The sequence below is a fragment of the Heteronotia binoei genome, chromosome 4 (assembly GCF_032191835.1).
Source record: "Heteronotia binoei isolate CCM8104 ecotype False Entrance Well chromosome 4, APGP_CSIRO_Hbin_v1, whole genome shotgun sequence".
In the NCBI taxonomy this organism is placed as follows: Eukaryota; Metazoa; Chordata; class Lepidosauria; order Squamata; family Gekkonidae; genus Heteronotia; species Heteronotia binoei.
The window spans coordinates 70,429,640-70,456,182 of record NC_083226.1 but is presented as its reverse complement, the minus strand read 5'-3'; positions in this window follow the sequence as shown (position 1 = coordinate 70,456,182).

Here is a 26,543-nt window from a genome sequence, read left to right as displayed (position 1 = left end):
CCCATCGCTGCAGGACTTGGTGTGTTGTGGGTTGTGGATGTGGATATGCCCTTCAGGCCTGCGCAGAGGAATTTTTAGGTGAAGCACAGTGTGCGTGGTACTGGCCCCACCCTTTCACCTTGGGGTCATCTGCCATGGCCCAGTAAGCCGGGACGCCGTCAGTGAGTCCTCCAGGTGGTAGGTGTTACATTAACAAGCTCTATTTGATGTTAGAGTTTTCCTTCTCTTGGCTGGCGAGGTTGGTGAGCCCTGCCTGCCCATCCGGTTATACCGCCGGACATTCGGTCGCACCATGACGTGGCAAACTCTGTGAGAAATGGGGGGGGACCAGCGGGAAGGTGTTGCCACGGATGCAGTAATGCAGGAGAGGCCATTGCAGTGACCATCTGCCAGGCATAGCCGGACAGTGACCACGCGGCGTTCACTACACCGGGAAAGGAGAGGCTATGTATTGCGCATACACTTTCCCTGGGGGGCAGGATACCCAAGAGGGAGCCCACCCCCCTCCCCCCCAACCCCTGCCTAAGAGTACAATATAAACAGAGAAAAAAAACAGAGATATATAGAAAACTACCAAAAGTAAAGGGGGAAAAAAAACATTTACAATATCTTAGTTGGGTCAACACTGGATATTACAGGCATGAAAACAGGGTATTATGGCAGGTATTCACATTGAGGTAAAAGTAAATAGCACCTTGGTTCCAACAAGGTATCTATAGATAATTATTAGGTGTCCCTTAAAATGTGTGAGCGATATTGAAAGCTATAATTTTCATTAAGACTCTTCCACATTTTTGGAAGAAATTATATGGCTACTAAAGTCAATCAGGAACAATCAGAGAAACAACAGTAAGATGGGACTTGTGTAATATTTATTTCATGTTCATGATACAATTATAGAAACATTTGCAATTATAAAGATCACGGTGTTATATTGTATCACAGCTTTACAGATTTTTCTTGAAAATCTCTCTCTCGTAAATCACAGAATAAATTAATCCCAATGAAATATATATTATTTTTGCTTCTACAAACAGCAGGGTTAAAATAAACTTTTATTTACTGGTAGTCCCTGACTCTAATGTGATTCTTCAAATACTTACATAATGTGCAGTACAATTCTATAAAAACCAGTGGGAATTTTGGCACTGAGGTTCTACAGGACATGGGATTTTTTTTGGGGGGGGGGATGTTTTTTATTTAAATTTCACCCTACATACTGTTATACAACAGCAAAAAACAAAGCCCACTAAATTTTACAAAACCCTTTCCTGAATTATAGGATTTACATAAGGCATATCCTTTCTCATAATTACAAATACATTTAAATACAATTCTTCCTTTACTAAACATATTACCAACACCAAACTACAATATATAGCTTTTTCTACAAGTACTCATAAAATATACAAGCTACACAAACTTGCAATGTTGTATTTGTTCTTTCAGGTTTATGTTATAGTCTGCAAGCTCTTCATCAACCCCAGCCACCAATAATTCCATCTATATTTAGGTGTCTTTTGTCTGTCTAGGAGCTCTGTGGTGCAGAGTGGTAAACTGCAGTACTGCAGTCCAAGCTCTGCTTATGACCTGAGTTCAATCTCGGCGGAAACTGGGTTCAGATAGCCAGCTCATGGTTAACTCAGCCTTCCATCCTTCTGAGGTAGGTAAAATGAGTACCCAGCTTGCTGGGGGAAAATGGAAATGACTGGGTAAGGCAATGGCAAACCGTAAAAAATCTGCCATGAAAACATGAAAGCAACATCACCCCAGAGTCAGAAACGACTGGTGCTTGCATAATGGATTACCTTTACCTTTTTTTTTTTTGGTCTATCTAGCTCTTTCAGTTTTCTACAGATTTACATTATCATTCTCTCTGGGATTCTGTTTTTCATTTTTTGAAGTTGCTCCCATCTCATCCACCGCAATGCTTGTATTGTTACTAAGTTCGCCAGGAACCAACTAAAAAACCAAGATTCCATCTCACACATCCCTAATGCTCTTTTCTCCACTTCTCCAAATACTACTACTTTCACTTCAGAGAAATGCTCAGTCTCCAGGACAAACCTTTTAACCTTTGCAATGACCTCTGTGACAGCTTTTTGCTCAGGAGGATACACTTGAGCCATGTAATTCCCTTTTGGTTCCATGTTGATGTTAACATAATTGGCACCTTGATAAAGTCAAACTGTAATTCTTCAGCCATCCTAGACTGTTTTCTACCTTATTAGCTCAATTGTCCCAGTTCTTTCTCCATGCTCCAAGGGCTATAGTGAACCAGATCCCTAAAATCCTGACAGACTGAGTCATGTGTTCTTCCTCTCCTTTTTGCAAAGCTTTTATTCCTTCCTGAAGACATTCCACTCCAACCCCTTCTGCTCTTTTGGTGAAGTAAATGAATTTTGGTTTCTCCCAACAGACCTGAACTCCAGAACTTTTCCCCATACAAATTCCATTCCTTCTTGATTTCAACCACTTCCTCCTTGGAATGGGCAAATAAATAGACATCATCTACAGCATATAGACTGGTATCCAAAGAGCCCGCTATGTATGAGTGAAAAGCATTTCATCCAGTGAAAAGAAAGATTGTCAATTCCTTCCATCTAGATGCAGATACATCTTCTGCAGTTCCAAAGACTTGCCCAACCTCCAGAGCAACTTTCTGGAAAAGATTAAAGGACTACAATAAGAATACAGCTGGAAACTAATGAGTATGTAGAATGTCACATACAGTCCTTTAGTTCCCAGCCATAGATTCAGAGTGGGTGTTCAGAAAAAATATTTCCAAAATTCTCTTCATCTGCACTCAATCCAGATTTTAATTATTTTAATTACTGAGCCTTTTTTCCAAAGTGGAACCAATGCATTATGAATATTCCATTGTTCCATTTTTTTATTAGTATTTTGTGCACACTGTATATACATAACTAGCTGTAACTTTCAGTTGGCTTCTTTCTGCTTATTTGTAAAACTGATGCATTCATGTCATGATTGAATCAGATTTTCTTTTCTGTGAGTTTTTCTGAGAACATGAGTAAAACATTATACAAAAAGAACCCCAATGCAAAAAAAAGTGCAATACTATCAAGATTCCTCCTTTGCAGTATTTGATCAATGTGTACATGAACATTGGTAACACATAGGGTTATAAATAGGCAAATAAATGGCAAGATCACAAATTTGCAATTAATTCCTCTGCCTTCAGTTCTGGAATTAATTTTTAGAAATTCACAAAATTAAATTAGTATTAAGGATGTATAAAATGTAGTTCAAAATGAAATTCTGGAACAAGAAAATAATTGGATGGAGAACATGGACGTTTAACTCCCTTTTCCATAATATTATAAATGAAGGACATCCAATGAATTAGAAACTTGAACTAAAAAATAATTAACATGTGAAATGTACTCCTGCAGGATGTAATGACAGCCAATAGCTTTAATTCTGGGTTTAAGTGAGAACTGAGTGACTTAGCATGTGTAGTGAGATAAGAACCTTGGGAGCCCTTGGGAGTTCCATTGTCCTGAATGTTGTAATAACTTGTAATTCAGCAATCTCCCATTCCAGTCTTTCTGAAATTCCTTTGCAGTAAAACAACTACTTTGAGTATCACCATTGAGTGATCTGGGAGGCTGAAATGTTCTCCTACAGGTTTCTTAGTTTTGTGATTCCTGATGTCAGATTTGTGTCCATTTATCCTTTGGCATAGGGTTTGATCTGTTTGTCCTATGTAGAGAACTGAAGGGTATTGTTGGCATTTAATGGCATATATCATTAGAAAATGAGCAAGTAAATAAGCCAGTGTTGGTGTAGTGGGTGTGGTTAGGTGCTGTGATTGTGTTGTCTGGGTGTATGTGGCAGCAAAGTTGGCATCTGGGTTTATTACAAGCTCTGGTACCAGTGTCCATGTTCAAATAAATGTTGTATTATTGTGGGTGAAAAGTTGTTTTGAGACTGGGGGGTTGTCTGTATGCAAGAATAGGCTTGTCTCGCAGTACTTGTCACTATCCAGTAGAAGTGGTAAGTCACTGATGATGCATTGAACTGTTCTGAGTTGAGAACTGTATGTGGCCACTAAAGGTGTTCTGTTATTACATTACATTACATTGCTATCCTGCTCTCTCCGCAAGCGGACTCAGGACGGCTCACAACATTCATTTTCACAAGTTAAAAACCAATAAAACCAATTACAATTTTAATTTTTTAAAAACCATTTCATGGTGTTATATCACTATAATGTACAATATAGGCAGATTCTTCTTTTCAGATGGTGATCACCAAGTACTCTATATGATGTCAGGTGGCAGCTCTCTCTCGGTTAAATATCGAAGGCCTGTTGAAACAATTCGGTCTTACAAGCCCTGCGGAAAGTAGAAAGATCCCACAGGGTCCTTATGGCCTCCAGGAGAGCATTTCACAATTCTGGTGCTGCCACCAAGAAGGTCCTAGCTCGCATAAAATGCAACCTAGCCTCCTTTGGTCCAGGGATGGACAATAGATTTTTTGTCCCTGAACGCAGTGCTCTCTGGGGAATATGTGGAGAAAGGCGGTCCCACAGATAGATGGGTCTCTGACCATAAAGGGCTTTAAAGGTCAATACCAACACCTTGAAATGGACTTGGAACACAATAGGTAGCCAGTGCAGCTCTTTCAGCACTGATCGAATGTGCTCCCATCGAGGGAGCCTCATTAGCAGCCATGCCGAAGCGTTCTGCACTAGCTGTAGTTTCTGAGACAGCGTCAAGGGTAGCACCATGTAGAGACCCTTACAGTGATCTATTCTTAAGGTGACCGTAGCATGGATCACCATTGCTAAGTCGTTGTGCTCCAGGAAAGGGCCAACTGCCGCACCCGCCGAAGATGAAAAAAGGTGGATCTAATAGTGGCTGCTACTTGGGCCTCCATTGTAAGGGAGGACTCAAGAAGCACGCCCAAGCTCTTGACCTTAGGGGCCGGTATTAGTGACACCCCGTCAAGAGCCGGAAGAAGGATCTCTCCCCCCGGACCACCCCAGCTCAGGTAGAGAACCTCCGTCTTCGTTGGATTCAGCTTCAGCCGACTCAGCCTGAGCCAAGATGCTACGCCTTGAAGAGCCAGGACTAGATTTTCCAGGGTACAGTCGGAATGGCCACCCATTAATAAATAGAGCTATTGTTTGTGTATTTTTACAGCTGCGTGCAGAAAATGAATTACTTGCATATATTGGTTCATTGTCAGGTTGATTGTGGGGTGAAAGTCTTCGAACGACTGGAGGAATACGTCCAGGGCTTCTTTACCATGTGTCCAGACATGAAGTGGCATAGTTATGGTTCTGAGGTTCAGTGGTCCAAAAACTGCCAGGGGCCATTCATCTAATGGTGGCAATTTCCTGTGCAACAAAGAGCCTTGTCTTGATACTAAAAAGGTAAAGGTAGTCTCCTGGGCAAGCACCAGTCGTTTTCGACTCTGGGGGGATGTTGCTTTCACAATGTTTTCATGGCAGACTTTTTATGGGGTGGTTTGCCATAATGCCTTCCCTCTCTCGGCTTGACTTCGCGAATGAAGATTTAAGAAAGGTGCAGTAGTCCACATCTGCTGCAGGCTCGCTGGTGGCTGACAAGACCAATGCGGGACAGGCAGGTCCGGCCACAGTGGCTGCAGGGAAAAGTCTGATTTGGGTTGGTGCTGTAGCAGTATGATTCTTCCTCAATCTCCTTTTGTCCTCAAGACCAGCTATGTGTGCGTTCTCAAAGGAAGAGACAGCCTGATGGATGGTGTGCCTCCATGCTTTGCGATCTGAGGCTAGGTCAGACCACTGGTGATGGTTAATGCAACAGGTACCAAGGGATTTCTTCAAGAAGTCCTTGTACCTCTTTTTTGGTGCCCCTCTATTTCAATGGCCGGTGGAAAGTTCGCCATACAGGGCAATCTTGGGAAGGCGGTGGTTTTCCATCCTGGAGATATGCCCTGCCCAGCGCAGTTGCGTCTTCAACAGTAATGCCTCGATGCTTGTAATCTCTGCCCGCTTGAGGATTTCAGTGTTGGTCACAAAGTCACTCCAGTGGATGTTGAGGATGGTGTTGCCTTCCCACCACAAGCAAAATGGATCTGTTTTTCTGTGTTTATGTATTGACAAAAAACATAAAGTTTGAAAGAACCAATGGATATCTAAAAGAAGAACTTTGGTAGAACATTACAGTGACCTGCTGCAACTAAAAGAATGCCTTTCAGGGTAGATAAATTGGCAGTTAAGTCAGTGGGCTTAGACTGAAGTACAGTAAGTCTGCATAGAACTGAAGCAAAAGTAAGCCACATCTTCTAAAGTAATCCCCATCTACCAAAATTATGACCTTGCTATATTTATACACACGGGAGCAGTTTTCATACACTATTATAGCCTCATATTATATATCTTTAAATCATGCTGCAAAAGTTTCTGCCTTCCCCAAATGCTTCCTCTAATTTAGGATGAACAACTACCCTCATAAAGAAAAACTGCTGCTGCTGTTTATTGGGCTGAGAAAGGTCTCGCTGACGAATGTCCCAGGATTAAATGAATGTGGAATAATAAGAGCTGATTTATTTGTGCTCTGCTAGGATAAAGCTGCCACTGATTTTACAAGAAACTATTCATCTGAGGGCTACTATAGCCAGTAAATGGCGGCTGATGCTGAAATTAGTCTCCAAGCCTCTGTGTAATCTAGGGGTGAAGTTGTTGTGTGGTAATAAAGCCATTTTGGGTATTTGGTGTGTTTATAGGCCCCGATTTTATTCCTACCTTTTGGAATTAGGAAGTTTCACTTCAAATTCTGATGACACCCATTCACAAAACCTGGAAAACTCAGAATATTTATATCTATACTCTACAGGGGTTGATAAAAGAAATCAGAGGCCCAAGATTTTGCTATAGTCTAGAAGGAAAATGCCCATAGTTCAGGGACAGAATGTGCTAAAAAAATTCTAGGTTCAAACCCAACAATGTTCAGTTAAACAGATCCTGTGCATCAAGGCTGGTGAAATTTGTGTCTGGAGAGCTGTTTTATTTATTTAATTAATTTGTATTCCCACCTTTCTTCCCAGTGGTGACCCAAAACTGCTTATATCATTCCCTTCTCCTCCATTTTATCTTTCCAACAACCCTGTGAAGTAGGTTAGACTGAAAGTGTGTTACTGGTCCAAGACAACTAATCTAAGAAAACAACCATGCTACCCCACCTTGTCTACATTCTGATTGGAAATTCAGTGGGTGCATTTACACGCTACAAATAATGTGCTTTGCAACTGGATTTTTTTCTGTGTAAGAATGGCAAAATCCACTAGCAAACATTGTGTGAAGGCAACCAATGTGGTGTTAGGATGTCAGACTATAATCTTGAAGACCCATTTGAATCCCCACCCTGCCTGGAAGTTGTGCTAATGAAAGAAGGGAGAGGCAGTTTTTCCCAGTGACCCGTCCTTATGCTTGCACCACATAGCATTTTATCCATGAAGATCAGCCCACCTTTAGCACTAGCGTTTGGGTCATCATAGCTTACTTTCTGAACAAGAATGTGTAAAAGGCCCTCTTCCAAATATTCCTTGCATTGGCAGTTCACGTGATCTAACCTAATATGGTCATTATTGTCTGAAATGCAGTGTGAATGTTTTTCCAGCTGTACTTCACACAATACTTGAGTGTATGTGTTCCTGCAGAGGGATTATCTCCATGAAACAATCTTAGTTACAATATCTCTCATTAATAGCCAATTTCATATCTTGGCAGACTATGTAGAGGCAAACCTTACACATAGAACACATTGCACTTTGCGCTCTGGTTTTTGTTCTTAAATGAAAGGTTATTGGCCCTTTATTTTTGTACAATTTTATAACTGAGTTCTCTGGCTTGCAGTTTAGCTGCCCCATCTCCAATTTTAGCTATAGTCAGTCTCTTCTAGATATTATAAACATTTCTTGTAGTGTTCACTTAATGGACTCAGAGAGAAGTCCCACTGAGAAGGCCTATTGTCAAGCTAATACTACAGCTTTAAGTTCCTATTAAAGACTGTGTGAACCATTCACTCAGATTGCCACATCACTGATAATTGTTGGAAACTTACCACTGCCACCAAGCTATCCAGGTCTTCACACTCTTAAGGCATAAAAGAAAGATTAAACTGCAAGAAACCAGTATTTTTCTGGGGTTGTTAGGCAAGCAAATTATTTTTTTAAGTGTAACCTCACTATTCCATCTGTTTCCATATAGTTTTTCATGAGCACTCCATGTCAACTTCTGAAGCAGCTCAATATACCTGTTTTTAATAATGATTTAAAAGGATTAGGGAGAGCAAGGAAGATATTTGCTAGTCTAGGGGTGCGGTCACACCTACCATTAAAAGCGCTCAAATCTGAACTGCTAAATATTGAATCGATGCAGGGCAGTCCAGACGAGCATCCAAGAATGCGAGTCATTCTGTTGTGCACGATCAGACATCCAATACTATCACGCTCCTTTCTTGGAGCATGCGTAATCAGATGGTGATTTCTGGGAGGGAAGGGGGTCCATTGAACATGCGCCCAACTGTTTGGAGCTGGGAAATCAAAACTTTCTTCAGAGGCAGGGGGGAAGGGCAAAAGTTTTCAGAATTAACATTGCCAATCCAAACCATGGAACTGCCAGGAATTATTTTCCTAGAAATTGGCAGTGACAATGATATCTTGAAATCCTCCACATTGAAAAAAAAGAATTTTTTCCTGTTCTGAATAGTGGGATAACGTCCCCCCCACCCCGATCCTGTGTTGATTGGAGAAGCAGAAGCGTCACCTCAGATTCCCAGATGATCTGGCAATGCGCATGTCTGCTGGGGCTTTCTTTAAAAAAAAAAGGTGAGAGGCAGTATCGCGCGTGAGCTGTCCAAACAACAAAAAGCCGATCTTGTGCCGCTGTTTTGAAAAAGGGCCAGACTTTATGTACTGTCAAATTAATGCGCCATTCATGCATAGCAAGCCTGGATGAGCCCGGATGATGCTCGATTGCCAGATGTGGCTGTCTGAACAAACACATTTAATCCGTCAGCCAGACGGAGCTGTGTCGTCACTAATGGTACGTGTGACCGCACCCTAGATTTAGTACTGAAGACTTCCTTCAGTGTACCACAAAGAAAATTAATGCTTCCAACAGAAATAATAACCAGATGTTAATTTCTAAAAGAAAGGAGGGGCTAGGCTTCTGGTAAACATGGAACTACTGCATTTTCTGATCTGGAATACCTGCCTCTTTCAAGTGTGTTGACCCAGACTTTGGGTGCTCAGAAAGGAAGGAATATTACTTTGCATTTCCTAAGAGGCTTACTGTTACTTCAGAGAAACTCTAAAACAGCCTATAAAATACTGTAAGTTTCCCAAGGAAGGAATGTGATACAGATTAAAGGAAAGGTTGCTCCACAGGTTTTCATTTTGTCCATCAGCTCTATGAAACTGCTAATTTTCCACAGGCCAGGGAAGGACTAAACCTGTACTCTCTCAAGGATATATACTCAAAAATAGCTAAAATGACTGCATTTGGAGAATCTAGCACTTACAAGCTGGGGAGGTCCATCTTTCCATTATAAAAGGCTGAGGAAGGAAAATCCAAATATGGATTTTTTTAGAGCCATGTGGCTGGAGGCCAAGCCACCATAAAACAAACTTCTAAGAAGCTGTTATTGTCTGAAGCCACCCTCAGAGATATTCAAACAAAGGAGCAATCCTCTTTTAGGATTGTCCTTCTCCAGAGGTACCTAATGGAATGAACTAAACTAAATGGTGTCCCCTGCAGTTTATTAGCCTCTGGCACAGGGTTTATACTGCAAGCTGCCAAACATTCATTTTCTCATCACTTTCACTGTGATCTTTTCAAGGATATTTGTATAGATTAATGGAAGCGCTTTTGTACATGAACAAAAAGGCAGATGCTCAGATTAATGCTTTTGTGTAATTCTGGTAATGCTTACACTGGTAATGGATGCATATTCAATTCAGAGGTTTGGAACTCATTCTATTCAATTTCTTCTATAGTGTCTGTGTATTAAGGAGAGCTGCTTCCTGTTTTTAAGCAAATCACATTTTATTGCTTTAATTTTGTTGATTACAAATTACCGGTGATTTGCATTACAGTTGTATACCCTTTTCACAAACATAAGGGGGTATGCTAAGCTAGAAATAATGAAATTTAGAAAGTCCCACCATTTTAACTTGCCTACTTTGAACCTATTTTCTCATTTTTTAATTAGAAACCTAAAAAGACACACGGAGCACATTTAGTACTTTATAATTAATGTGAACGCTTCTTTTGGTCCAAGAGCTGAAAATATCCATTTTGCAAACGTAAAGAGATTATGGTTACAAATTCACATAGGAGACATTTTCCCCCTTACGGCTACCCTGCATGGTTGATAGCCTCTTAGCGCAACTCAAGGAAAATTGCCCGGACACACGAAAAGTGTTTCTGAGCTAAATTTACACTCTGTAAACCTTTTAGATGTTCTTGGAATGTCTGATGAAATTTTTTCCCTTTTCACAATAGGCTTTTATAGTCTTTCTTATTAGTGAAGGCCTGAAACCTGCCTGCATTAAACATTAATCCTTTGCATAATGAAACTGTGAGAATGGATTTCTATGAAATTTCACACATTTGTTAGTCTGGTAAGGAAGATGCTCATTTTCATGTCTGGCTCTTCACATTTTTCTGATATAAAATAAAAATACCTTTAAAAATCCAATTGGATGGGGATATAAAAAGAAGTGGAATTCTTCTCCTGGTGACAGTGTTTCAACTGTATATTGCATAGAACTTTAAATATCTAGAAAATATTGGTGTCTGAAAGATTAATATTCCTTGTTTAAATGTACTGAGCCCAAGCTGTTAAAAAGGTACCCTGCATGAGTATGATATAGTGAAAGCAAGCACGTTTTAGTTCCATTGATTATAATATGAGAGTTAACCATGTACTTAACTCTTTCTCATTGAAATCAATGGGTCTTATAAGTGCTTAGTTTCAGATGGATTGTGCCTAATGTTTGGAAATTTTCTGTTAAATACTATCTTGTCATTGGACACATATCTGAATTTTGGAGAAAACACAAATATAGATTCTAGTCCCAGTATTGCGAACTAGTAGCAAGCTAGAGGTCTGGTTCCATAAAATAGATTTTTAGGGTTGCCATCCTCCAGGTGGGGCCTGGAGATCTCCCACTTTTACAATTTATCTCCAGCTGGCAGAAATCAGCTCCCTTGGAGAAAATTGTTGCTTTGAAGGGTGGACTCTTTGACATTGTACCATGCTGAAGCCCCTTCCTTCCTGAAACCATGCCTCTCCTGGATCCACCCGCAAAGTCTGCAGGTATTTTCCAACACAGACCTGGTAACCCTAAGAAAGCAGATTATTTTGTGCTGGATTGTATCTCCTTAGCAGATAGTACTGGCTTCAGGCTTACTCTAACTTTGGGTGCCAGGAATAGGACAAGTAATGTTCCCAACTCAAGGTAAAATTCCATTCCCAAATTCTTGTAAATTTTAGTATCTGTTCTACACAGATACTGTGTTCTGTGGCCCAGATTCCAAGCTGTACCCAGGTCTAGATGCCACCTTGAAAGTTAGGTGATGTGTTTCAGCTGTGGCCAGATACATCTAGAAATGACTTCATCCTCAGTTTCCTTATGGCTGTGGGCACTGTTGGTCCAAAAGAAAGTCACTAAAGAGCAACAGGGAGATGAAAGGTGCACTTTGGAAGGGCAGCCATACCTTTCAAAAGTCAAGGTTCGATGAAGAGGGCAAGGAGTGCCCAGCAGTGGCAGGGAAAGATCTGGAAGCCTGTGAGATTACTCAGGCTGTCGTCATAAAGGCTATTACTGGCAGCTTTTTGAATCTGGCTACAGAAAAATCAGCTACAGTGAACCTTAGGTGACTCAACCCTGAAAGAAAGAACAAGCACTGGGATTTTAAAAGATAAAAGGGACAAATCTTTGCTTTTGTGAGATAAATGAGAAGAGGTAGGCAGCCTGTGAGTCAGAAGGATGCTGTCCTAAGGATAAGGAACAGGAACCTCAATTCAGCCTCTTTAAAATGTAAGGACTCAGCTGTCTATGCCTTGAACATAAACAACCTAAGCACTAAGAGTTGGATCCTGTCTAATATTTCTGTAGGCACAATGATTTCTACTGTTGAACCTGCTTTTCCCACTTCCACCCCACCCTCCCACAGCACCTTGAAATGCTCTCTGAAATCCTGTTCCTGGGAGCAAGAAGACCCTCACTAGAACAGAATAGGGGACATCTGGGGCTGCTGTAAGAGGTGGGAGGTGTGAAATGTTTACACTCACAGAAAAGTCCAGCCTGGATCCAAGCCTAAGTTATAAGAACTTTTTCACACAGCCTAAGTATTCCGATATGGCAGCTGGCTAGTTACTGCCCAGTAACAGGTTTCTTCTGTCATTTCAGACAGACCTGTTTTAGTAACTGACTGCTACCGGAATACTTTTACCTTTTCCAACAGTGCCGGAGCTGAGCCGATAGTGGGGTGTGCGTGAGGCATCATTATTGAAGACTGCTTCCATGTAATTTTCAATGCCTCCTCTTGGATCTGAATCACTATGGCAGGCAGTGAGATATGCCCTATAGCACTTCCAGGAGCACCAGCAATTTTCATATCCTTTTTTGCCGGCCAGCACATGATCTCTCTTTTTTTTAAAAATGGCCATTTAGGAGTGCTATTGGGGAAGGCAATGGCAAACCACCCTGTAAAAAGTCTGCAGTGAAAACATTGTGAAAGCAACATCACTCTAGAGTTGGAAGTGACTGGTGCTTGCACTGTGGACTACATTTACCTTTGGAAGTGTTATGATGCTGAAACCAACCATTGCAACATCCCCACAGTTGGAATGCACGGCCCCCATTGTGATACAGTGTCATATCACTCTTAATCATACATTCCAGAGAAAGAGAGAGAGATTGCATGCCACCCAGTGAAAAGGGGTGCCAAAGGGAAAGCGGAACTGTATGAAATGGCATAGCGCAGGGTTGGCCAATGGTAGCTCTCCAGATATTTTTGCCTACAACTCCCATCAGCCTCAGTCATTGACCATGCTGGCTGGGGCTGATGGGAGTTGTAGGCAAAAAACATCTGGAGAGCTACCGTTGGCCACCCCTGGCATAGCGCTTCAGTGACAGATCCCTACTAGAAGAGAAAGCGTTGTGTGAAACTCCCATCCCTGTACTGGATTATTCCCTGATCACAATAACGATTCCCTTCCAGGAATTTGCTTGATTAAATGTTGTTAACTGAGTGATAGTGAACTCTGTTGGTATAAATCTGTCTCCAGATGCTGAGAACTTTACAAAAGCCTGTAAAGCAAGCGGAATAAAATTATGGTAGTTAATTTAAACATGGCAGAATACACCTAGTCCCAGAGTAGCAACTCTAGGCAACTAAAATCACACTGTTGCACTAAGAGAAGATCATTTTTCTCATCACCTATCCATTGATTCATACACATAATTGCCTGTATCTAATATGCATTGGTAGAGATGTAAACCACAGGCTTAAGCAGTGTTATGAAGGCAATACTTGGCAAGTGCAAATATTATAATTGACTGGTCCTGTATTTATGCAACAGCACAGATGCCATGGAAAAATGCTAATTTCTATGTCCCCTTTCTATTCAGGCAGGAGTTTGGTAGTCATGTGACTGTAACATGAAGGTCATACTGGTATCAATCTCCTAGGTCAATCTATTCATAAGAACCATGGATTTAAGAAACAACATTTCATGGCCAAAATGCTTTGAAAGAGAACTTAAGGGGGAAAGTGATATTGGAGTATGAAAATACCTCCCTTGCAGGCAAATAACATGATAGCCAACGGCTGAAGCATCTCCTTTGTGAAGAGAAAAATTAGCAATGGAGACTGAAAGCTTTTGATACACAAAAGCAAAGAAGATGTCAGCATGATTTTCTATTGATCTGATGAAAGATTTCAAAGACTTTTCCCCTGAGGATAGAGACACACTTTCAAAATGCATTTTAATAGACAAAAATAAAATTAGGCGGAGTAGCACAGTAATCAAAGTCATCTCTATTATGATCGGTCTGCTCCAACCCGCCATTTTTATTCAAATCAGTAGACTCAGTCAGTATTGCTGAGACCCGCTATAAACCCAAGGCAAGGATTCCTTCTGTTCCACCCTAACACCACCCAGACCTAACCCAGTGATCATATGAAAGTAAATCACATGACTTGCCAGTCTTCAAGGCCTTCTGGATTTTTCTCCCTTCTTTGTTGGCCCTGGACATAGCTAGGTCTACATAGCGTGGCCATTTTTTCTTTTTTAAATTTAGGTTTCTCTGAGGTGAGACTCTCTGGTAACTTACCCTTCTAGCCCTCATGGAAATCAGAATGCCCCAAACCTTTGAACAGAGAAAATAGTAATTATTGTTGCAACTATTAATCCTTTAAAAGTATGGGCCTAGCCCACTTTTAGGATTGCTGCCTTCTCATATTTTGTTACAAACTTTATGTCAAAAAAATAAAGAATTATGGTATAATCATGCACCAGGTACAAGAATCAATGTGTCTGGAGGCAACCCCACACCTGTCACCCCCAGCCTCATTTTGGACACCAGTCACTATCTCAGAGGCCAGGACACCACCACAAGCCATTTCCCAGGTTACTGGAGTTGGGGAAGGCAGGAGATCTGAGGACAGGAGTGAGAACCACAGCAAACATGCTGCAACTGGGAGCCACAGGATGACTGGCCCAGGACGGGCTGTCCTGGAAGCAGAGCATGACAGGGGAGGCAGCCTGGCAGGACTGCAAGAGAGGGTCAGCCTCTTCACTTGTGGCACCTACTCTGAGGGAGTGGAGTCAATAAGGGTGGTAGTGTTGGTTGTGTTGGAAATTTTGTGAAGGAAATTATTTAAACTTTCCCAGATAGTTCAGTAGACCACTGGATCACAAAAGAGTTGAGAGATCTTTAATATTGAAAAATATATTTTATTTCTAAAGGGGTAGGGACATTGGGATGAAAATAATAACACTATAGATTACATTCTCTAAGCTATCACTAACAAGCTGTTACTTAGTCAGCTCACTCCAGCCCCTAACACAAAACTGCCAATTGCTCTTTTTCAACCATCGTTTTTCAAGCCTCTGCTTAACATTCCATCAGCTCTAGTCTGATTGACAGGTAAACATATCTAATACTATAATGACTGAACTTTAGACATTGCCTAGACATACAATATAAATATTCAAAATTCCAACAGGTTGGTCTTCCCACCCTGCCTGATGCCAAAGTAACAGATGAGAGGAGGGGATAGGAACCAGCTGCAAAAATGCCTCCAGGCTGGCCCACTAACCTCCCTCCTGTGATAAACATAGGAGACTGATTGCAGAGTCGGAAGGTGGGCTGGGGGCATGGGATTTAAACATGATCAGATTGACCAATGGGGGAGAAAAGGCCCAGGATTCTATCTGTAATCACAGGTTACAGAGAGATGAATCTTGAGAGATAGAGCTCAGGAGTGAAAGACAGGGGACAGGGTGTGAAACCCCCTCCCAAGCTCTTGCAGAGGTCTGAGTCCATGTCAGCTGTACCTGGAGAAAATGCTAAGGGGTTCGGCTCTTGAAAATGGCACAAAGGGGAGACAGCAGCCCTTCCTTCCCTCTTGCTGCAGTCCTGATCAGGAATGGGTCCCCTGGCTTTTTAAAGAAGAAAACCTGATCCCTGAAATGAGCTGTTTCTGTAGTGGACTCAGGGATGCCATGGTGTCTAGTTTGTCTCAAAAAATATTTTATATTTGAAGCTATTTAAAAGGGGGAAAAGGCCAAGGAATCAAGCTAACATTTGGGATGCCCACTTCCTATAATGAAGAATGAATAAATAAAGGGTGAATTGAACAGCATCACTTTTTGCAAACATCAGCAAAAGTTGCCCTTTCTTGTTGAGATTTTTAAAGGATTTTTTTCAAAAGAGGGCAAAACTGTTTGTCTATTCAAGGAGCATTGCCTTCACTCTGAACTGTCTTTGTTTGCTCTTGTTGATGTTTTTGTGACTGAGCGAGCTGGGATCCCCCAGGTATATATTCAAGAAGAAGTTGTAGAAGAAGGAAAGGAAGGAAACACCATGGCACCAAAGAGGCACTCTATAGCAGGCACACTGTGAATAGGAATGTAAAAAGTTGCATGTTTCTGTATTTTACATGAACTTGTGGAATTATTTTAGGCCTCCTCCACCCCCAGTAGTATTTTCATTCCAAACATGGAAATGAATGACTACCTGGTGCAGGATTCTAATTAGTCAGGATTACTGCTAGTATTGTTTACATTTTCCTAAATATTGTTCGTTCCCTGTTCTGTGTACATATTCATATGATATCAGATAGGGTTGCTAATCTCCTGGTAAATGTGTAATATTAGAAGAAAATACTGCAGTATCGCCACACTGAATGAAAACAAATTTAACTATTAAGTCTCTCTCGACTTGGCTTCGCGAACGAAGATTTAAGTAGGGTGCAATAGTCCACGTCTGCTGCAGGCTCGCTGGTGGCTGACAAGACCAATGCGGGACAGGCAGGTCCGGCCACAGTGGCTGCAGGGAAAAGTCTGATTTAGGGTTGGTGCTGTAGCAGTGCGATTCTTCCTCAATCTCCTTTTGTCCTCAAGACCAGCTATGCGTGCGTTCTCAAAAGAAGAAACAGCCTGGTGGATGGTGTGCCTCCATGCTTTGCGATCTGAGGCTAGGTCAGACCACTGGTGATGGTTGATGTGACAGGTGCCAAGGGATTTCTTCAAGGAGTCCTTGTACCTCTTCTTTGGTGCCCCTCTATTTCGATGGCCGGTGGAGAGTTCGCCATACAGGGCAATCTTGGGAAGGCGGTGGTTTTCCATCCTAGAAATATGCCCTGCCCAGTGCAGCTGCGTCTTCAACAGCAGTGCCTCGATGCTGGTAACCTCCGCCCGCTTGAGAACTTCAGTGTTGGTCACAAAGTCACTCCAGTGGATGTTGAGGATGGTGCGAAGGCAGCGCTGATGAAAGCGCTCGAGGAGTCGCAGGTGATTCGGAGCCGTAGATGAGGGTTGTCATCACAACCGCTTTGTAAACATTGATCTTTGTGCCTTTTTTCAGATGCTTGTTGCTCCACACTCTTTTGTGCAGTCGGCCAAAGGCACGGTTTGCCTTTGCCAGCCTGTTGTCAATCTCCTTGTTGATCTTAGCATCTGAGGAGATGATGCACCCCAGGTAGCTGAACTGCTGGACTGTCTTCAGAACTGATTCACCCACAGTGATGCAGGGAGGGTGATAATCTTCCTGGGGTGCAGGCTGGTGGAGAACTTCTGTCTTCTTCAGACTAACTTCTAGGCCGAATAGCTTGGCAGCCTCTGCAAAGCAGGACGTCATATGCTGCAGAGCTGATACCAAGTGGGAGACGAGTGCAGCATCATCAGCAAACAGTAGCTCTCGGATGAGTTTTTCCATTGTCTTGGAGTGGGCCTTTAGTCGCCTCAGGTTGAACAGGCTGCCATCGGTGCGATAGTGGATGTAGACACCATCATCATCATCTAGATCTACTGCGGCTCTTTGAAGCATCATGCTAAAGAAGATCGTAAAGAGAGTTGGCGCGAGAACGCAGCCTTGCTTTACACCTGTGCCTATTGGGAAGGTCTCCGAGAGGTCGTTGCAGTGTCTGACTTGGCCTCGCTGGTCTTCGTGTAGCTGGATGATCATGCTGAGGAACCTTGGGGGACATCCTAAACGTTCCAAGATTTGCCACAGGCCTTTCCTGCTAACGGTATCGAAAGCGTTGGTAAGGTCGACAAAAGTCACATACAGAGCCTTGTTCTGTTCCCTGCATTTCTCTTGGAGCTGCCTGAGAACAAATACCATGTCGGTGGTGCTCCTGTTAGCTCTGAAGCCGCACTGGCTCTCTGGGAGGAGTTCTTCTGCAATGGCGGGCACCAGTCTGTTCAGGAGTATTCTGTCAAGGATTTTGCCTGCGATGGAGAGCAGGGTTATCCCCCGGTAGTTGGAGCAGTCTGACTTTTCCCCTTTGTTCTTGTATAGGGTGATGATGATTGCATCACGAAAGTCCTGTGGTAATTTGCCTTGTTCCCAGCAGGTGACAAGTACTTTGTGAAGTGAGCTATGTAGTACTGTGCCCCCATGCTTCCAGATCTCTGGTGGAATTCCATCAACTCCTGCTGCCTTGCCACTTTTCAGTTGCTTGATGGCTTTAACAGTCTCTTCTAGAGTGGGGATCTCATCCAACTCTGTTTTCACTGGTTGAAGTGGGGTGAGGTGAATTGCTGAATCTTGAACTACGCGGTTGGCACTGAAGAGAACCTGAAAATACTCCAACCACCGGTTCAATATGGATGCCTTGTCTGTGAGGAGCACTTGGCCGTCTGCACTACGCAAGGGACTCTGAGTCTGATATGATGGACCATATACTGCCTTCAGGGCTTCGTAGAACCCTCTTAAATCACCAGTGTCTGCACACAGCTGGGTTCTCTCAGCAAGCTTGGTCCACCACTCGTTCTGAATGTCTCGAAGCTTGCACTGGAGGTTGCTACATACAGCGCGAAAGGTTGCTTTTTTCCCAGGACAGGAGGGCTGAGCAAGATGTGCTTGGTAGGCAGATCTCTTTTTCGCCAGTAAATCTTGGATCTCTTGATTGTTCTCATCAAACCAGTCCTTGTTCTTCCTTGTGGAGAACCCGAGGACTTCTTCAGAGATCTGCAGGACGGTAGTTTTTAGGTGTTCCCAGAGTGCTTCTGGAGAAGGGTCTGTGGGGCAACTGGGGTCCTCAATTCTTGACTGGAGTTTTGCCTGGAAGGCAACTTTAACTTCGGCTGACTGGAGACTGCCAACCTGAAACTTCCTTCGAGGGATACCTCCTCTCCTGGGTGTGGGTTTAAAGTGAAGACGGAGATTGCAGCATACAAGACGATGATCCGTATGACATTCTGCACTGGGCATTACTCGGGTGTGTAAGACATCTTGAAGGTCTCTCTGGCGGTCTCTCTCTTACTCGGGTGTGTAAGACATCTTGAAGGTCTCTCTGGCGCACCAAAATGTAGTCGATAAGGTGCCAGTGCTTGGACCGTGGGTGCATCCAGGTTGTCTTCAGACTGTTCTTCTGCTGGAAGATAGTGTTGGTGATGGTGAGCTGGTGCTCCATGCAGAATTCTAGCAGGAGGCGCCCGTTGTCATTGCAGTTGCCAATGCCGTGTTTGCCAAGTACTCCTTTCCAGGCTTCTGAGTCTTTACCTACTCTAGCATTGAAGTCGACTTCGGCGACTATTAAGTGAAAATACTATAAAATGCATAGGAACAAAAGTACTACTTATACACAAGAGTGCAAGGTATTATTCCTAGTAAGAAATGCAACAGTTAATAAGAATAGTTAGGTACAAAAGATTATTTTTGTTTCATGTTAATTCAGCATAAATTTATCAGTTTACATTACATCAACAACATACAGTTCTACATCAGTACTAGTTCATGATTCCACATGAGTTCATTAATTCACAAATTCATCCATTCACAAATCAAGTTCAATTGTTGTTCAGTACACTCTTCAACAGTTCCACAGTTCACCCTTCTACAGTTGTCATGAGGAATCCCCAGTAAAAGCCCCTTCCAGCCACCTTCATCAGTGAACAGGCCTCATTTTGGGCAGGAGCAGATCTCCGAAACCTTTAAATTTTATTGTGCTCTTTCTTTCTAACACCCCCCCCCCCAATACTTGCTTCTGGGTTCCATTGCTCAAACCCCCTGTGAGAATTTTGCTGAACTCTAAGATTTAACAAGCTTTCTAATATTTTCCCCACAAAAAAGGGGGAGGGGAAATAACCAAAACATATAAAGTAGAGAGATGGAAATCTTCATCATGTCACTGTGGCCACATAGGAGAAAGTAATTTTAAAAGTATGATGGGAGTAAGGTTTTATTATGGCAATTATCATTCAAGAAGCATTTTAACATAGATGCTGAGCTGATATAATTTAGTATACCTTCCGGTGATGTCAGGGGTGTGTGGCATATGCAAATGAGTTGTGCTAATGAGCTATGGCACCTCTTTTTCTATGAAATCACCCCTGTCAATGAACCTATTTGCAGTAGGCACTTGCTAATTAGACCTATTTTGGAGAGTTCTAGGAATCAGTCCACAGGAATTTATAATACCTTCTTTTGTAGGCACCATACAAAGTTACTTAGAGCATAACTGAAGCAGCATTTCCTCTTTTCCTCTTGCTATACCAAAAAGGCTATACCAGAAAAGTAGAAACACTGCTTTAGTTGTTCACTAAGGCCGTTTTCCCACTCACCTTTTACTGGCGCCACGACCATCCTGACGCCGGCGAATCTGCCTGGATTTCGCATCAGAAGCTCCGGCGCTCCCAGAAGCGCCGGCTACTTCCGTCGCTAAGCCAGCGCAAACGGAAATCGCAAAGATGCAGGAAAACGTTTGCGCTGGCTTAGCGACGGAAAGCGCCGGCGCTTCTGGGAGCGCCGGCGCTTCTGTTGCGAAATCCAGGCAGATTCGCCGGCGTCAGGATGGTCGTGGCGCCAGTAAAAGGTGAGTGGGAAAACGGCCTAAGTGACTTTAAGTACTCTAAGCAACTAACTAAGGCCATGTCAGCAGTATTTTCTTCTAATATTACACATATTGCCTTTGTTTACTGCAGTCCTTAATAACTACTAACCTCCTGATGGAGCTTGGAGTTTTCCTGGAATTACAACTGATCTCCAGACTACAAATATCAGCTCAACTGGATAGAATGGTAGCTTTTGAGAAAAAGCTTGATGCAAAACCATAGATTCTAAGTGAAATTCTTCTCCAGATTCCCCCCTCAGGCACCCTTTCCCTCCAATCTCCAGAAATTTTCCAGGCCACAGCTGGCAAACCTTTCAGAGAATTAAACTTCTTCCCCAGAACATAGTCCCATGCTTTTCCAGTTTTTTTTCTAAGAAAAAGCCACAATAGTCTGTCAAAAGACAGTGGTTCCTTCCTACATCCCACATCTTTAAGGTGGAATCTCAAGGATACTGATTGATTGAAGCACTCCAACAATTATTGTGGCTGGAGCCATCTTCAGTAGAAAAAATGGTCATTTTATGTTGCTTGGAGAAGGTATATTCTCCAGGCAAGCACACTATGAAGCAGTTGATATCAAGACTGTGAGTGCAGTAAGATGCTGCTGTAGTACCTCAGTTTTAAATAAGCCACTTGAGTTTTGGGCAGTTTCTATAGATCAGATAGTGCCCCCTAAGCCAGCATCATAGTGCTGTGGGCCCATGGTTGGCATTTAACATCACTAGCATGCTGCAACATGGACCTGCAGGTGGTTTGGGGGGTTTTCTAAGTCCCACTGTGGTGTGTGCACACAAGCAGACAAGGACACATGCACCTCTGGCCACATTTTATGGGGGCACTGAAGCACACATTGGAGTGGGGTTGGGAAATAAAGGACATGCTGGAAATAGAAGGGAATGATCACACTGTTCATGCATTTCCATGGTGCACCAGAGAAATCAGATGCCTAGACACCCACCGGAATTTGCTGGTGGCTATTTAATCCATGTGGCAGTCATTTTAGTGAGAGGTAGGGACAAGTGGGGCACAGGAGCCGGATGTGTGTGTTTGATCGCACCCATTTTTACTTGTTGTATGTCATCAGATTTGAAAATTATTGATGGATCCATACTTTCCCCTTCCCCTTTTTTCTTTCTGTACCCCTGCTTTTCTTTTGAATTTTTTTAAAAAATTATCATGCCCATTTGATCTGGAGAGGAGGGGTGACTATTTCAGGCCAAACTACTTGTGTGATCGCACCCTATGTCACATTTTGGAATCAATTCTCTTCCTTCCCATCTGAACATCATCCTGACCACTTGACCCATCCTGGTGGTTTTTATTTCATGGATGTTATTGGAATGGCATGGGAACAGACCAAAGAGAAGAAGAATACCATTGCAACTTTGTAATGCTTGTTTATATGCACCACTCTATGCACCTGCATAATAAGTTTTAGGCTTGGGTCATTTGGAAAGTGAAAATTGCTTTTCAATGTACAAGAGACAATAATTTGCCATGCTTTTATAAACTGGCAGCACAGAAACCCAAAACAATCTATATGAGTGTATTCATTCACCATTTGGGATATTGTTTCCATTCTCCGTGTGCACATTTTTAAACTAGCAGTTCATCTTTCAAGGGCTTTCTCAATGCTTATCATATAGATCATAATTAATAGCTGAGGGAGGCAGTGAATTCTGCTTTGTCCTTATAGACCAATATAACTAAAGACAATAGTAAAAAATCAATAATGTCATTAGGTCAAGGACACTTGATAGCACAGAGCCAATAAATGCCTCTTGCCTGTATTTACTCTGAGTAGGTGTTTAAAAATAAAAAGACTTCAATAGCTATAATATCCGCTCATGTGAAAATCCTTTGCTTCCATAGATGTGGAAGTTACTGAACAGTACATATTTCAACCATCAGGCTTCTTCTGTCATTGCATTTTCAATCATGAAGTGCTTTTGCTGCTGATTTGGCTATTATGGAAGGAAAATGACCTGTTAAAGCTGTTTTGAGGAGCTAAGCATTTTACATATATTGTAATAAAATGTGAACCATAAAGAGAAGTGGAAAGGATGAAATTTAGCAAAAGTTGATTCAAGTGTTTATTTTAGATCTTTCACAACATGGTCTTCATGACTAAAAAGAAAGCATCGGGATCAGAATTCAGGAACTTGAAAGACTCAGTACAAAGTTATGAATGCATCTGAACAACAAATGAAAACACAGTGGGTTCAGTGATGGTAACCACATCACTGAAGTCACTCAGTCCCTTGACACACAGTCACCTTGAATGGAAAGGTAAGCTCTCTGTGTGTGCGGTCACACAGTGTTGGACTAGAATTGAAAAGACCCAGGTTCAAATCTTTGCTCTTCCATAATGCTCTTTGGGTAACAAACTACTTGCTCTCAGCAAGATTAACCTCACAGGGCTGTTGTAAAAATAAATGGGAGGGGGAGAAAACATGAGTATTATTCTGAATTCCTTAAAAGAAGGGCAGGATAAAAAAATGAAAGTTGTAAATTTGCTGGGGCTCCATGTGCATAGATTGGTCCAAACTGTATTGCTTCAAGTAAAATATATAACCATGAATCACTTTAACTTACTTTGGATATTTCACCATGCTTTGCTTCCCATGTCTGTACTGCTTGAGCATCTTTTAATATAAAATTGACCTAAAGCTATTGTGGTGAGTACCAAATAAGCAGTGTGGCCCATGTTCCAATTCCTGACATGACAGTTTAAATCCTAACAGAAAACTGAAGGCAAATCAAAGAAAAGCATCAGGTACAGTGCTTATTCCTGGTACCCCTGATACCAGAATCTCTCTCTCTCTCTGTAGAATTGTGTGCCATAAGAAAGCATAGTTTGTAGAATTTCTAAAGGGATCTGCTCCCAAACATCACATTTTCAAGGTCCTGCTTTCATTTTCTAAAGGAATGTTTCACCAATAGCAGTTCCGATGAATACTTAATTACATTCAGGGGGCATGGGTAGTGATATCTCTTACTACAAGGGCAGCCAGTCTTTCAAATGAAATTATCTGTCTGTCTGTATTGTTTCATTTGAAAGACTGGTTTCCCCTTGCTTCCAGTATAAATTTAATATGCTAGTTTTGTCCTACTATACGGACCAGGACCTGTCTACTTAAATCTGGACCTGGCACTGCAAGCTGTGGCAGGATGGCTCAGGCTGAGCTGACTGAAGCTGAATATGACAAAGACAGAGGTCCTTTGCCTGAGTTGCGGAGGTCCGGGCAGGGAAATTGCCCTACCAGCTTTTGATGGTGTGCCACTAATAGTGGTGCCTAAGGTCAGAAGCTTGGGGGTGCTACTTCCTTAGCAATAGAGGCCCAGATAGCAGCCACTGCAAAATCCACCTTTTTTCATCTTAGGTGGGTAAAACAGTTGGTTCCCTTCTTAGAGCGCAGCAACCTGGCAACTATGATCCATGCAATGGTCACCTTGAGATTGAACTACTGTGATGCCATCTACATGGCGTTGCCCCTGTCTCAAACCCGGAAACTACAGCTAGTGCAGAATGCAGTGACTAGGCTGCTACTGAGGCTCCCCAGGTGGGAGCACATTCAGCTGGGGCTTCAGGAGCTGCACTGGCTGCCAATAGTATACTGGATTCGCTACAAGGTGCTAGTTATTACCTTTAAAGCCCTATATGACTGAGGACCTGTTTTCCTTAGGGACTCTCTCCACACATGTTCCCTAGAGGATGCTTAGATCTGGAACACAAAATCTATTAGTGATCCCCAGGCTGAGGGAGGCAAGATTGAAATCCACCAGAGAGAGGACCTTCTCGATTGCTGCCCCCTATTGGTGGAACCAGTTGCTGGAGGAAGTTAAGGCCTCATGGGACCTCGCCCAGTTCCAGAAGGCCTGCAAGACAAGACTATTCCAGGTAGCCTTTAACTGATTCTGCAGTACTGATATAGTAGTAAGGAATGATACCTAATAAATACTGAACACGAAATGACATCAAATGATATTAGCATCTGACTGTTTTAATTTTTAATTTAAATGGATGTAATTAATGTGTTGAATTAATATGTTGAAATGTTATTGTAATTTTATTGGTTGTGAGCCACCCTGAGCCTGCTTCAGCAGGGAGGGCAGGATATAAGTCTAATAAACCATAAAGGAAAGTCTGCCTCTATATAATCCTGCCTAGTTTCTGCATTCTTCATTCAACTCACTGCATTTAACTCAACATATCATTCTGAGGCCACACACACTTGTACCCTCCGTGGGCTCTGCAGTGTTTCCCTCTTGCACTTTCAGGAGCATCTTTCAGCCCCAAGCTATTTTTTATTTTTAGTTGGTTTTTAATTGATTTGTAAACCAAAATGCCCTCAAAACGAGGTTGGGGAATAGTCAGGTGGACACCTGGCTCACTAGGGATCTTTTACCTATGTATACAAGATTTAGGGGAGGGACTGTGGCTCAGTGGTAGAGCATCTGCTTGGGAAGCAGAAGGTCCCAGGTTCAATCCCTGGCATCTCCAACTAAAAAGGGTCCAGGCAAATAGGTGTGAAAAACCTCAGCTTGAGACCCTGGAGAGCCGCTGCCAGTCTGAGTAGACAATACTGACTTTGATGGACCAGGGGTCTGATTCAGTATAAGGCAGCTTCATATGTTCTTCATTAACCATCCAGAAAGGTAATGCATAAGAATATTGGGACTCTAATTAAGTAAAATCAGTTAAAATTTATTGGGGAAAAAATAGGCTTCCATACAAGATAAAATACTCATAAAAACACACATTCAGTCCTAGGAAACATAGATAGATAGACAGGGGAACACATGGGTAGACAAACAGGGCGATATTTACCTATCGTAGTCTTCAAGGAAGGCTCCAATGGCGACAAGCGAGGAAGTGGGAGAAGGGACCTGAAACTGATCAGGAATTGGGGATGGATCTATGCAGCGGAAGTTGGGATACTGATAGAAACACACCTGTGGGTAGCTAGTCCACAGATTATAAGGACTCTCTTGAGCCCTTAGGGGATGGGAGGTATGAGGGAGGAGAAAGGTGGTCAGCTGGTGCGTGACCTCATGAAAAGGGAAGGTTTCACAGTGACCATAAGGGCTGGACTACTGCGACAACCAAGAGAAAGTGCCTTGGTGACACCTAATTGGGTGCTTGTTCTTGACCAATGGACTTGCCTAGATCCTGGATACCTGAGAGAACTTTCAGGTTGAAACGGACAAGGGGGCAGCTCTAAAGTGACAGCTGGAAAGAAGAATAGAAGTGACTACTGAGTGGGGAACACTCAAGATTAGGAACTTATTTGAAAGGGTGACAATAGAGACTCAAATTGTGGCCTAGGTGACACCCAACACATACAAAGGAACTTGGCTCAGGCTGAAGATGGTCTTCCTCTTCTTTTGTCTTCTTTTGGGCACCAGTCTTTGTCTAGAGTTCCGTTAAACAAAGAAAGTGGCAGTTGGACGATTAATCACTCTGGAGTGGGTAGGTTGCTTGTAGGCCAAAGGTGACATCTGGTGTGTACGTGAGCCTTCTGCTGGGATGAACTGGAGTCAAGCCTGTCGGGAAGATGGATACGTGTGGTGTTAGCCCTCCATTGTGGATTCCATGGTCAAAGCTTCATAACCGTTCGCCTGGATAGCTCCTGGCGGCGCAGACTCTTCCGCTCCATGGCTGGTATACGAAACGACGGGAAGACGTTCGTGCTGCTGGTAGGCACTCTTGTACCGGTCTAGAGTGCCTATGTAGCTTATGGCTGCTTGTACAGCATAAGTCCTTTTTGCCTCTGGATAGGTTGACCCACACTCTCTGGCCAGACGTGTGTGAGTTACTTCTCCAGGTGCTCTGGCAACCAAGCTGGTAACTACGATGTTCAAATTAAAATTGATTAAAATTTGCAAACATAATAGAAACAATGCCTGTACCATTTTGGAGGTTGCTAGGCAACCATAACAATATTGCTCA